The sequence below is a fragment of the Leptonychotes weddellii genome, chromosome 2, assembly GCF_054177405.1.
Source record: "Leptonychotes weddellii isolate Sample4059 chromosome 2, ASM5417740v2, whole genome shotgun sequence".
In the NCBI taxonomy this organism is placed as follows: domain Eukaryota; kingdom Metazoa; phylum Chordata; class Mammalia; order Carnivora; family Phocidae; genus Leptonychotes; species Leptonychotes weddellii.
This window is the reverse complement of record NC_138370.1, coordinates 16,895,697-16,909,457: the sequence shown is the minus strand read 5'-3', so window position 1 is coordinate 16,909,457 and position 13,761 is coordinate 16,895,697. Positions and strand designations below refer to the sequence as shown.

Genomic DNA, 13,761 nt, shown 5'->3' with positions numbered 1-13,761 from the left:
TTTGGCTTGTGAAGTAATAGCAAACTCTAGGCTATCCTGGTTCAAAGGGAAATCTTTTAGCCTAGACTACCGAAAAGAAGAAATTAGCAACGTGCCACCCACTCATCACATTCATTCAAGTTTTTACTTTATACTAAGCTATACCACATATATCAGAAGTAAACATCGCTAATGGTCCTTTTAAACAGAACAAGGAACTGTAAGAATAAAAAGTAGCAGTGCTAGTCGGCAAGTCAGAAGTCAGAGAGTAGTCCTTGCTTGTGCAGTCAGGTACACGTACTTACGCGTGTGCCCACGCACACAAACGAAAGGTGTTCTAGATAAAAGACTTAACAGCTCCCGCCGGGTTTTCACTTCTTTCCCAACACAGTCTGCCCCCTGGTGGCAAGCTAGCACAAGTGAGCGTTTTCATGAATAGTAACAGCCAACTCTTAGAACCCGGGTGCCTGGTACTCCCCTAAACACTTTATATATAGTCGCTCTTCTAAATAACTGAATGAGTGGTTAGTAGGGAGTTACAACTATTTTTATAGCATATATACTTTGGGGAGTGTGGACAGGGAAGCACGGATTTAAAAATTGGCTCAAAAAGGTTCCTTTGATTACCTATTTGGTCAGTAATCACTTGTGTACTAGCTGTTGTCTCTGAAGTTACACCAAGTAGAGGAGAAGTACCTGAAGTGCCCATCTTTGTTATTATACAAAGTCCTAACTGAAGAGAATATCTAAAGATCACCAAGGACAGTAAAGAAAAATTTAAGGAACTTTTGTTACCTAAAAACAATGTTATTACAGGTATAGAAATTAGGAATAAGAGGAGTTTTTATGAGGGGCAGCAAAGCTTATGTTACGATGTCAAGTGGAAAAACAAAACCATGATTTAGAATTGTATGGACAGGGGCACCTGGGTGGCTCAGTCAGTTAAGCATCTGCCTTCGGCTCAGGTCATGATCCCAGGGTCCTTAATCAGCAATGGGGAGTCAGCTTCTTCCTCTGCCCCTTCCCCCCTCCTCATGTGTGTGCGCATGCTCTAATTTTTTAAAAAATAAAGTTGTATGTATAGTAGGATCCCAATTTTAAAGAACAAGAAAAAAAATACTGAAGTATTAAAAAAAAAAATGTCAGCAACGCTGAGTTGGAGTAGGCAGGATTTTCAATTTCTTTGCCATAGGTTTCTCTATTTTCCCCCTTTTTAAAATAAAGATCACAAAAAAAATAAAATAAATAAAAAAAAATAAAATAAAGATCACATAGTCCAAAAAATTCGACTTTTAAGTAAGTTGAAGTGACAGAATCGCTTTATAAAAAGAGTACAGAATTAAGCGGAGTTTCTATTAATGACACACATAAAAAAACAATAAAAATTGTGGAGAGTCTTTAGTAAGGCTTAATATACAAACAAAAAAAAGATGTGATATGGATGATGTAAGTGTTTGGCAGGTCAATATGTTATAGTATCCTAGTACATTCCAGAGAACCACAGATTCCACTGAGGCCTGTGTAGAACTGTGTGTGTGTGTGTGTGTGTGTGCACACATGGGTGCTTAATTAGACTCAATTTAGAACACAGTGATGTTATGATTCTAGATAGGATTCAAGCATAGGCTGTGCAGGGCTGCTTATAGGACTGATGTGTTTACTATTGATGATCATGAAGAATCTGCAGAAGATTAATATTTAAACCAGGGATTCAGGCATCTCTGCCCAATCTTCCCTAGAACTCATACACCAGGTGTATCCATCTTAATGTTTATCTCCTACTGTCCCTAACACAACATGACTGCCACTTTCTTCATTTTTATGCCTCATAATCTTTACTGTCTTATGTTCAAATCTCTGTTCGAATCATAGGAAGTTCAACTCAGGGTCCAATTTTTCCATAATGTCCTCTTCCTTAGTAGGAAGAAGAATGCCTATATTGTGACTATTTTAAAATTCACATAAAACAATTATAAAAAATTTTAGCCTCCACCTACCCATAAAGATTATAAGTTCTCCAAGATCAGTGACATTGCCTTTTATTTCTTTGGTCTCCAAAAAGTGAAAGATGTTTTGTTTTACTCATGTAAAATGTTTTTAAAAACAAAAACCCATCTTCACTGCAGAATATTTCTTAAAAAGTTAAATCACCTATGTATCATAATGCTCTGTAACCAATTTTTAAACTTAATGCAAGATTAATAAACTTAGTAAACTTAAAAACTTCTCACTTATCTTCCCAAGGCATTAGCTAACCCTCTATAGTGCTTTTTAATGGCTTTAAAATTGTCAATGAAATGTCAGTGAACATAAACAAGTGGTTTAACTTAAACAGGTGTTCATTTTTTTTTAAATAATTTTATTTATTTATTTGACAGAGAAAGACACAGCGAGAGAGGGAACACAAGCAAGGGGGAGTGGGAGAGGGAGAAGCAGGCTTCCCGCTGAGCAGGGAGCCCGATGCGGGACTCGATCCCAGGACCCTGGGATCATGACCTGAGCCGAAGGCAGACGCTTAACCGACTGAGCCACCCAGGCGCCCCTAAACAGGTGCTGTTTAAATCATTCAGTTTGTTTCCAATTTTCCTTCTTTCTAAATAATTCTGAAAGTCAAAAAATAAAAAAAAAATCAGTATTTTCCCTTTAAACAATTCTGATAAATGGAATTCCTGGGTAGACAACATTTGTTCTATGTCCCCACAGTGCCTCCAGAAAGGCTGTTATAATTTATATACCCTCAGTAATATGTATGTGGTACCTGTTCCTCACTCATTCACCATTACCAGGTATTACTCTTAAAAATATACAAGCACTGAGAGCACATTATTTTAATTGGCCACTTGTAAACTTTTTCAGGTCTCCTAGCCCTTCATACTTTTTCTTTTGTGTCTGTCCATCTACATTTCTATTGCAGGGTCATCTTTACTTGCTGGTTTGAAAAAGTCCTATCTGGAATAAATGCGTTACATATCTTGTCCCAGTTTGTTGTTTGCTATTAATACTATTTACAATTTTTGAGACATAACTGATGGAGAACATATTAGTTTCAGGTGTACAGCATGATTCAATACTTGTATAGATTGAAAAATAATCACCACGATAAATCTACTTATGGTTAACATCCATCACCACATTTACAAAGTTTTTGACAAAAGGGAAGTCTAAAACTTTTGTTGTCATAATTATTAATCTTTTCTTTTGTACTAATGTTCCTAGAAAAAGGCCTTTTCTATCTAAGTCTATATTCTTAGCGCTCTTACCGCTCTACTTTTTGTTTAAAGGTTCCATCAATATGGAATACTTTTGCATGTAGTGTGTGAAGTACGAACCTAGCTCCTGCTGAAAAGATAGCCTTTGTCCCAACAAGATTTGCTAAATAATCTACACTTTTCCCTGATGTGAAACCCTAAATTTATCACATATCAAAACAAAATCTGCTTTTTCAGTACAATGAAAGTTATAATCATAAATCAACACTGAAAGACAGGCTCATCCCTTTTTTCACCAGGGGAAATGCTGGCTACACCAGGATTATGTCATCAGAGCAGGTTTGCAACTCTCAACTGTTTCCCAACACTTGGAAATGGCGGGGGGTGGGGGTGGGGAGGAGTACTAAAAGCAACCCTATCCTCTTGTGCTGTATTTAGTAAATGGGTATGCAAGGAGCAGTGCATTTTCTAGTCTCCAAGGCAGACACCATGGCTCCTGAGCCTGATGATCTCAGGTAAAACAGTCAGGGGGCTGGATAAATACATCTCTCATGCTTTGGTATCCCAAACAGCTTTAATGTGCGGTAGAACCAAGGTAATTATAGTATGTGGTATGTGTGACATCTTCCTTATAAACAGTAAACCAAGTTTTATTTAGAATCACTGTTGGCCAAAATCTTTTAGCATCAGATTCTTTAAATAAATTACAGCAGCTAGACCCCATGAGGATGGTTCTTGACTTTAAGTGGCTTTTCCTGCTTGCTTTAAGGATTTAAAGTAATTCAACATCCTGCAAAAGAACTCAGAATAAGCCACTAGAATCCTAAGAACAATGGGAAGGATTCTCATCATCACCATCCCTAGTAGGAGAAGCGGCTACTATTTGAAAGCTTTTTATACAACAATTCTATGAAGTCAAATTTACTCCTATCCTGGGAATTATTCCTAGAACATTCCCATATTCCCAAATGAGAAATTTGAGACTTGGAGAGGCTTAGCAACCAGCCTAAGGTCAGGACACAAGCAGAATGTGACAAGACTAAGATTCAAACCAATATTCAACACCTCAAAAGTTTATTCTCTTTCTACTCCTCTTTATTGTCTTATGAAATAATGGAAGTGTCTTTGAAGTAACTGATGAAAAGTTAAGCTAGAACAGGGACATACACTTTTCAACTATTACATTAGCCACAATTTAAAAATAATACCCAATTGTTGGGCGCCTGGGTGGCTCAGTTGGTTAAGCAACTGCCTTCGGCTCAGGTCATGATCCTGGAGTCCCGGGATCGAGTCCCGCATCGGGCTCCCTGCTCCGCGAGGAGCCTGCTTCTCCCTCTGACCCTCCCCCCTCTCATGTGCTCTCTCTCTCTCTCTCTCTCTCATTCTCTCTCTCAAATAAATAAATAAAATCTTTAAAAAAAAAAAATAATAATACCCAATTGTTGACCAGAGTATGATGAAGCCAACATTGTTGCAATCATGGTATAAAAGGGATATGGGGCTTTTGGAAAACAATTCACTTATTTGAGTGAAATGACTACAAATACATAGGTTTTGATTTCCTTAAACTACTTTCAAGAATCTATCCCAAGAAATTTCCCCCAACTTTCCCAAGTGAGAATTGCCCAATCATAGAATCATTTATGTATATGTGATAGAGGTACCTCAAATATTTAAGAGGAATAGTTAAAAGTTTCTGCATATGCTAAATGTCAATAGAAGTGATTACTCATGTTAAGCAACAAAACAGGACAGTTATCTGAATTTATTTAAAATCACAAAATTAAAAAAAAAACTAAGGGGTGATATATAAGCTAAACTTTTTAGAATTTAGCAAACTGCTACAATTAAGTGGCCATTTTACTACAGCAAAAGAATATGAAGAGATGGTCAGATTAATCTTCACCACTATTTGTGCTTAAAAAACAACTATCTCAAAGCCAAAGTACAATTATTTAAAATTTAATGCTTAGAGGAACGTATCTGTATGTGGAACAATGTCTTCTGTACCATCTAAAAGACGGTTTGCAAGCAGAATATGAAGAGAGTCAAGGTGCTTTGCAGTCATAGAATATTATAGCAGGGAGAAACCTTAGTGGTCAATCATTTCAATTACACAGGAAACTATTATCAGAGAGGTTACATGATCCACCCCAAGTCACTGGCTATTTCGACAAAAGTTAACATCAAAGCTATTTCTCTAAAAGCCAACACACTGACTTTTCCTCAGTGGGCTCATCATAATACTAGGTTAGTCTTAAATAGGTAACCATCAACTAGGAAAATAAATGGAAAAGTCATGTTTGTGATTTTTGAAAAAATGCATATTCATGCCACATAATCAAAATTAAACTGCAATGAAGACCCTTTAAAATACATCTTCTCCACTGCAATTATTACAACATTGATTATTAAGGGTTAATTGGAGACAGGAAGTCTCTGTCATATACCTCATTTCTGCTCCATAGATAAAGGCTTTGCCAAAGAAAACCACAACATGATTCATAATTTCCACTTCTTTTCTCATTTAATCAGGAGTTAATTTGTCAATCTGATAACCATACTTGTCAAGGGTTACTGATAATGTCAAAGGTCAATGATATGCTTCGGAAATAAGGCATGATGTCAGTCCAACATTATGAAAAGGAAAAATGTCTAATGCTAATAGTTTATTGTAGAGAAGGGATAATATACTGGGATTATTTACAATGCCTATCAGAAAAAAATATCCTTTATAACAGTTTACATGATTATAGACTTGAGACATGAATGAAGAATGCCTTTCCATGTTTCACATTTAACTGAGATTAAGACAGGCATATTAGATTTATTTAACCAGCACTTTTATTGTGACCAATATCAACAGCACCTTCCAAAGCATAGAAAAGTTGCATACAAATACTCACCAAAAGAACTGTAAAACTTGTATTTTGAAAATTACAAAAATTATTGAAGGAAACTGAAGCTCTAACTAAAAGGGAAGCCCTTCCATATTCATGGCTCAAAATACCTGATATTGTAAAAATGGCAATACACCACAAATTCATCCACAGATTCAACTCAATCTCTACCAAAATCCCAGCTGACTTATTTGCAGAAATGGACACTGACCCAAAAGTTCATATAGAAATTCAAAGAACCCAGAATAGGCCTAAGAATCTTGAAAAAGAACAAGTTAGAAAATTCACACTTCCTGATGTCAAAGCTTATTATATACCACACTAAGCAACAGTGTGGTATTAGCAAAGAGAGACACATAGATCCATGCAATAGATTTGAGAGTCCAGAAATAAATTCTTACATTTATAGGCAACTATTTTTAACAAAGGTGCCAAGACATTTCAATGATGGAAAGATTAGTGTTTTCAACAAATGGTGCTGGGACAACTGGATATCTACATGTAAAAGAATGAAGCTAGACCCTCTATTTCATTTACAAAAATTAACTTAAAATGGATCACAGGCCTAAGTCTAAGAGCTTAAAGTATAAAAATCTTATAAGAAAATATAGACATAAATCTTTATGACCTTGCATCAATCAATGGCTTCTTCCACAGAACATCAGAATCAGAGAGAGGATCAAGGTGGTCAAGTAGGAGAATCCTGAGCTTACCTCCTCCCCCAGACACATCAAGCCTTCAACTACATATACGACAACTCTCTGAGAATGCCCTCAAGACTAGCAGAACAGCTCTTCCAAAGACAAAGCTATAAAGGAAAAGCAACATCAAGAAGGACAGGAGGGGTAGAGACACAGTTTCTATGGGACCCATACCTCCAGCACAACAATACACAAGAAGGAGGGCTATCACAGCCCCAGAGATCCTCCCTGAGGAGCAAGGGGTTCAAGCCCCACATTGGGCACCTCCACCCTGAGGGCCTGGCACCCGGAAACGAGTCCCTCATAGAATATCAATGAGGCTGAACTCTGGGAGAACTGGAGGGCTACAGAAAACCAAGATTCCATTCTCAAAAGGCCTGTGCACAAACTTACTTGCTCTGAGACATAGCAAAGCAGCAGTTTGAAAAGCACCTGGGCCACACATGAATGAGATTTGCTGACTAATTTTAGGGTATGTGCTGAAGGAGCAGGGATCTGCAGGAACTTCTCCATGACAGAAGTGCTAGCTGGTGCCATTTCTTGCCCTCCTGTCTAGCTGGCCTAACACTGGTGGGTACCAGTTCTAACACTCTCCATCTACACTACCAGCACCACTTGCCCTACCCCACACTCCTCTGTGGAGGTACCATATTCAACACACCCATAACAGAAGACAAAGTGACTCCAGCCCTACCTCACCCAGCAGGAGAACCCTGATGGGACCAGTCTCGCCCCACGATCCAAGAAGCTTTTACATGCAACACCAGCAGGCAGCCTCAGACAGAATGATGCCCTGCTAAAGCAGCTCCTGCCAGGAATTGGAGGGGGACCAGCCCTACCCACTGGTTTGTCCACAAAAATAGTGATCAAATGAAAGAGGAATGAACACAAAGCCCAAAAAAGGAGACACCATGGAATGCCTGATTCTGATGACCAGGGGGGACTGTGCTTCCGGGCCCTATAGGACACTTTCTACATAAAGCCAATCCTTCAAGACCAGGAGACATAACTGATCTACCTAATACACAGAAACGAACATAGATAGGCAAAACAAGGAGACAGGAATATCTTTCAAACAAAGGAACAAGACAGAACCTCAGAAAAAGAACAAAGATAAGCCATCTATCTGACAGAGAGATCAAAATAATGTTCATAAATACATCTAACAGAAGAGAAATATGGAGGAACAGAGGGAGAACTTCAACAAGGAGATAGCTAACTTAAAAAAAACAACTATAGCTCAGAATACAATAACTGAAATGAAAAACACACTAGAGAGAATCAACAGCAGATGAGAGAATGCAGAAAAACAGATTAGTGACCTGGAAGACAGAAGAGTGGAAATGATCCAAGCTCAACAGCAAAAAGAAAAAAACATTTTTTAAATGAGGATGGTTTCAGAAACCTATATGATAATATCAAGCATACTAACATTTGTATTCTGGGGTCCCAAAAGGAGAAATGACAGAGAAAGGGACAGAAAACTTATTTGAAGATATAATGGCTCAAAACTTTTCTAACCTGAGGAAGGAAGCAGACATCCAGGTCCAGCAAGCACAGAGACCCCTAAACAAGATGAACCCCAAGAGGCTGACAAGAAAACACATTAAAAATTAAATGTAAAAAATGAAAGATAAGGAGGGGCACCTGGCTGGCTTAGTGGGTAAAGCATGCAACTCTCGATCTCAGAGGTGAGAGTTCAAGTCCCATGTTGGCTGTAGAGATTACTTAAAAATAAAATCTTTTAAAAAATGAAAGATAAGGAGAGAATCTTAAAAGCAGCAAGAGAAAAGCAATTAGTTACATACAAGGGAACCACCATTAGACTATCAACTGACTTTGCAGCAGAAACCTCAGGTCAGAAGTAAGTGGCATGCTATATTCAAAGTCCAAAAAGAAAAAAATTCTACAACCAGAAGACTCTCCCCAGCCAGATTATCATTCAGAATTGAAGAAGAGATAAAGTTTCCCAGACAAACAAACGTCAAAGGAGTTCATCACCATGAAGTTGGCCTTACAAGAAATATTAGAGACCTTTTTTTAAGAAGAAAAGGTCATGGGGTACCTGAGTGACTCAGTCAGTTAAGTGTCCGACTCTTGATTTTGGCTCAGGTCATGATCTTGGGTTGTGGGATTGGCCCTGTGTCAGGCTCTGCACTCTGCTTGAGATTTTCTCTCTTCTTCTCCCTCTGCCCCTCCCCCTGTTCACACATGCTCGCGCTCTAAAATAAATAAATCTTAAGGAAAAAAAAAAAGAAAAGGTCATAACCAGAAGAAAATAATGAAAGAAAAAAAACTCTCACTGGTAAAAGCACACATACGGTAAAGATAGTGGGTCAATCACTTATAAAAATAGTATAAAGATTAAAAGACAAAGGCAATAAAATCAATTGTATCCACAATAATTATAGCAGGTATACCAAAATAAAAAGATGTAAAATATGACATCAAGTACATCAAACACTGAGAGAGAGGGAGTAGAAATATAGTGCTTAAAATGTTCAAACTTAAGTAACCACCAATTTAATATAAATTGCTATATATATAGGGTGTTATATATAAATCTCACGATAACCACAAACCAAAGACCTATAAGAGATAAGCAAAAAATAGAGAAAGAAATCCAAACAGAACACTAAAGAATAACATCAAAACACAAGGGAAGAGAGCAAGAGAAGGAGAAGGCAACAGAAAAGAACTACAAAAACAACAAAATGGCAATAAATACGTATCTCAATGATTACTTTAATGGATTAAATGCTCCAATCAAAGACATAGGCTAGTTGAATGGATGAAAAAACAAGACCCATCTATATGTTGCCTACAAAAGACTCCCTTCAGACCTAAGGACACACATACTAAAAGTGAAGGATAAAAAAAAATATACCATGCAAATAGAAAAAGAAATCTGGGATAGCAATACTCATATCAGACAAAGTAGACTTTACAACAAAGACTAACAAAGAAGGGAATTACATAACAAAGGGATCAATCCAACAAAAACAATTTAAAAATTATAAACATCAATTCACCCAACATAGGAGCACCTAAATAGACAAAGCCAATATTAACAGACATAAAGGGAGAAATTGACAATAGTATAATAAGATCAGGGGACTTTAACACTCCACTTACATAAGTAGGTATCATTCAGACAAAAATCAGTAAGGAAACAGTAGCCTTAAAATTACAGGCCACCATCCCTGGTGAACATTGATGCAAAAATCCTCAACAGTATGTTAGAAAACCAAATTCAACAATACATCAAAATGATCATACACCATGATCAAGTGAGATTTATTCCAGATGTGCAATGGTGGATCAACATCCACAAATCAATCAACATGATACACCACCTTAACAAAATGAAGGATAAATACCTAATGATTATCTCAATAGATGCAGAAAAAGCACCTGACAAAATTTAACATTGATTTATGATAAAAACTCTGAAGAAAATGGTTATACAGGGAATATACCTCAGCATAATAAAGGCCATATATAACAAACTCACAGCTCACATCATACTCAACAGTAAAAAGCTGAAAGTTTTCCTCTAAAAGCAGGACTAAGACAAGGATGCCCACAGTCATCACCTTTATTCAAAACATTACCAGGAGTCAACCCAAAATGGTTTAAAGACCTAAATGTAAGACCTGAAACAATAAAGTTAAAAGAAAACATAGTCTTATCAATTTTTTGAATCTGTCTCCTCAGCAAAGGGAAATAAAAGAAAAAATAAATAATTAGAACTGTATCAAACTAAAAAGCTTTGCACAGCAAAGGAAACCATTAAAAAATGAAAAGGCAACACACTGAATTGGAGAAGATATTTGCAAATGATATACCCAATAATGAGTTAATATCCAAAATATATGAAGAACTTACACAACTCAACACCAAAAATGAAACAAAACCAAGAGTCCTATTAAAAAATGGGCAGAGGAACTGAATAGACATTTTTCCAAAGACATATAATAGATGGACAACAGATACATGGAAAGATGTTCAACATAACTAATCATCAGGGAAATGCAAGTCATAACCTCTATGAGATATTACCCTACACCCATCAGAATGGCTCTTACTGAAAAGGCAAGAAATAGCAAGTATGGGTGAGGATGTGAGGAAAAGAAAACCTTCATACACCGTTGGTGGGAATGTTCACTGGTGCAGCCACTATGGAAAACAGTATGGTGGTTCCTCAACAAATAAAAAATAGAAATAGCATACAATCTAGCAATTTCACTTTTGGATATTTATCTGAAGAACATGAAAACGCTTTGAATAGATATATGCACCCCTATGTTCAGTGCAGCATTATTTGCAATATCCAAGTGGAAGTAACCTACGTGTCCATCGAAAAATGAATGGATAAAGAGTATGTGGTATAGATACATGATGGAATATTACTTAGCCATAAAAAAGAATGAGATTTTGCCATTTGCAATAACACAGATGGACCTAGAGGGTATTACCCTAAGTGAAACAAGTCAGACAGGTAAAGACAAACACCATATGATTTCACTTACATGTGGAATCTAAAAAACAAAAGAAATGAACAAATAGACTCAGAAATTCAGCTGACCCTTGAGAAATCCAGGAGTTAGGAGTGCTGACACTCCCCCTCAGTTGAAAATCTGTATACAAATTTTGACTCCCCTAAAACTTAACTATTAGATTACTGTTAACTGGAAGGCTTACTGATAACATAAAGAGTGTAGTAACACACATTTTGTAGGCTATATGTATTATATACTATATTCTTACAATGAAGTAAGCTAGAGAAAAAACGTTAATAAGAAAATCATAAGGAAAGAAAACACATTTAGAGTACTGTACTGTATTTATTGAAAAAAGTCCATGCATAAGTGGACCCACGCAGTTCAGACCCATGTTGTTCAGGGGTCAACTGTACAAGAACAAAGTGGTGGTTGCCAGAGGGAAAGGTGATGGGGGAATGGGCAAATAGATGAAAAGGTATAAACTTCCAGTTATAAAATAAATACATCACAGGCATGTTAAGTACAGCATTGGGAATATAGTCAATAATATTTTAGTACTTTTGTGTGGTGATAGACTTATTGTGATCATTTTGCTATGTATATAAATGCTCACTGTATCCTATACCTGAAATATTGTATGTCAACTATACTTCAATTAAAACAACAACAACAAAGGCTTAAGTGACAAAAGAAAGAAATCAATTAACTGGACCTCACCAAAATTGGAAATATTAGTGCTTCAAATGGCCCTATTAAGAAAGTGAAAAGAGTAGAAGAAAATATTTGCAAATCATCTTTCTGATGAGGATCTGGTTATTCAGGTTATATATAAAGAACTCCTACAATGCCAACAATACAAATAATTTTTAAATGGGCAAAAGATTTGAATAAATGTTTCCTCTAAGGAGACCTACAAATGGCCAATAAACACATGAAAAGATGCTCAACAATACTAGCCATCAGGGAAATGCAAATCAAAACCACAGTGAGATACCACCTCATCCCTATTAAAATGGCTATAAGAAAGAAAGATAAAATCAAGTGTTGGCAAGAATGTGAAGGAACTAGACCCCTCATACACTGTGGTGGAAATGTAAAATGGTGCAGTCACTTCGGAAAACATTCTGGAAGTTTCTCAAATAGAGTTCATCTAGCTTTCTATTAAAGGTCATCTGATTTTCTAACATAAAATCACTCTATAGCATATTAGCTAGATCTCTTTCTCTCCCAAATACCAGGATGTACTAGAAATTTAAAACAAAAGAAAATAAAAATCTCAATGCGTATAGAATAGTTTTTGTGTCTTTTTTAAATTAGAAAAGATTTAGTAAAAATATATTCAAACTCAGGCTATGGGGAACCTTTAGAATTTAAATCACTCTGGATGGTTGAGTCTTCCTTAGTTTTAAGAACTTACAAAAGGTTGGGCGCCTGGGTGGCTCAGTTGGTTAAGCGACTGCCTTCGGCTCAGGTCATGATCCTGGACTCCCGGGATCGAGTCCCACGTCCGGCTCCCTGCTCGGCGGGGAGTCTGCCTCTCTCTCTGACTCTCCCCCCTCTCATGCTCTCTATCTCATTCTCTCTCTCAAATAAATAAATAAAATCTTTAAAAAAAAAAAAAAAGAACTTACAAAAGGTTAACAATTATGATATAATTCCCTCACACATCCCTGTTTGATTAAGCTGAGAAACTGGACATAGCTTGGAAACAGCAAGGATATTAGTTATTCCCTTTATTAATACATCCACCCTACTTTAATTACTTCCTAAATACAGGGCCTCACAAACTTACACCTCCTGCCTAGCTTCCTGAAGAGAAGGCCCTGTTCATCTCTGGCTCAGTATTGTACCCTTAGCACCGAACACAGTCACAAGAATGATACACTGTAGTCAATGTGCTATAAGTCCCTTCTCCCTTTTAAATTGCTGTTCTAATCTTCAATGCATTTAGAAGCCACATAACTGTCTTATAAATGAGTATTCAATGAGACAATGCAGTAATATATGGGGGCTGGTTAGCTATAGATCAAATATAGGAACTGTAGTGAATACATTTCATGAATCTTTATGGCTTCTCAAGAGACAAAACTTTTAAATTCCCAGTTGTGCTTCAAATGGGTGAAGCTGTTTTAAAGACCGATGCAAGTTTGTTCAGCAGAAGTGTAAAAAAGAACAGAAAAATGTTAATCTGAACCGTTAAAAGGTGTTAAAACCTGATGCTGAGATTTAGCAATGAAAGACTATACAATTTTAAAAGAGCATTTATTGCAGAAAAAAAGCATATTCTCCATTTTAGATCACATTTAAAAAAATCATTTTAAAAAACTAAAATTATCTGTTATTAATAAAATGTCCTTTTGTGTCTGATCGCTTGTTAATCATGCTGACCAAGTTTTAGCCTATGCTGATCCAAGCCATAAGCAGCTAAGTTTGTGCCACAACTGAAATTCTGTTTTAAGCCAAATAG

The 13,761-nt window shown here is 36.7% G+C and overlaps 1 protein-coding gene across 1 annotated transcript in view; it reads right to left on the bottom strand.

The window, feature by feature from the left end:
* MTUS1 (microtubule associated scaffold protein 1) overlaps nt 1–13,761 on the bottom strand; it is a 132,023-nt gene that overhangs the window by 32,143 nt on the left and 86,119 nt on the right. The gene's annotated exons all lie outside the window — the stretch shown is intronic.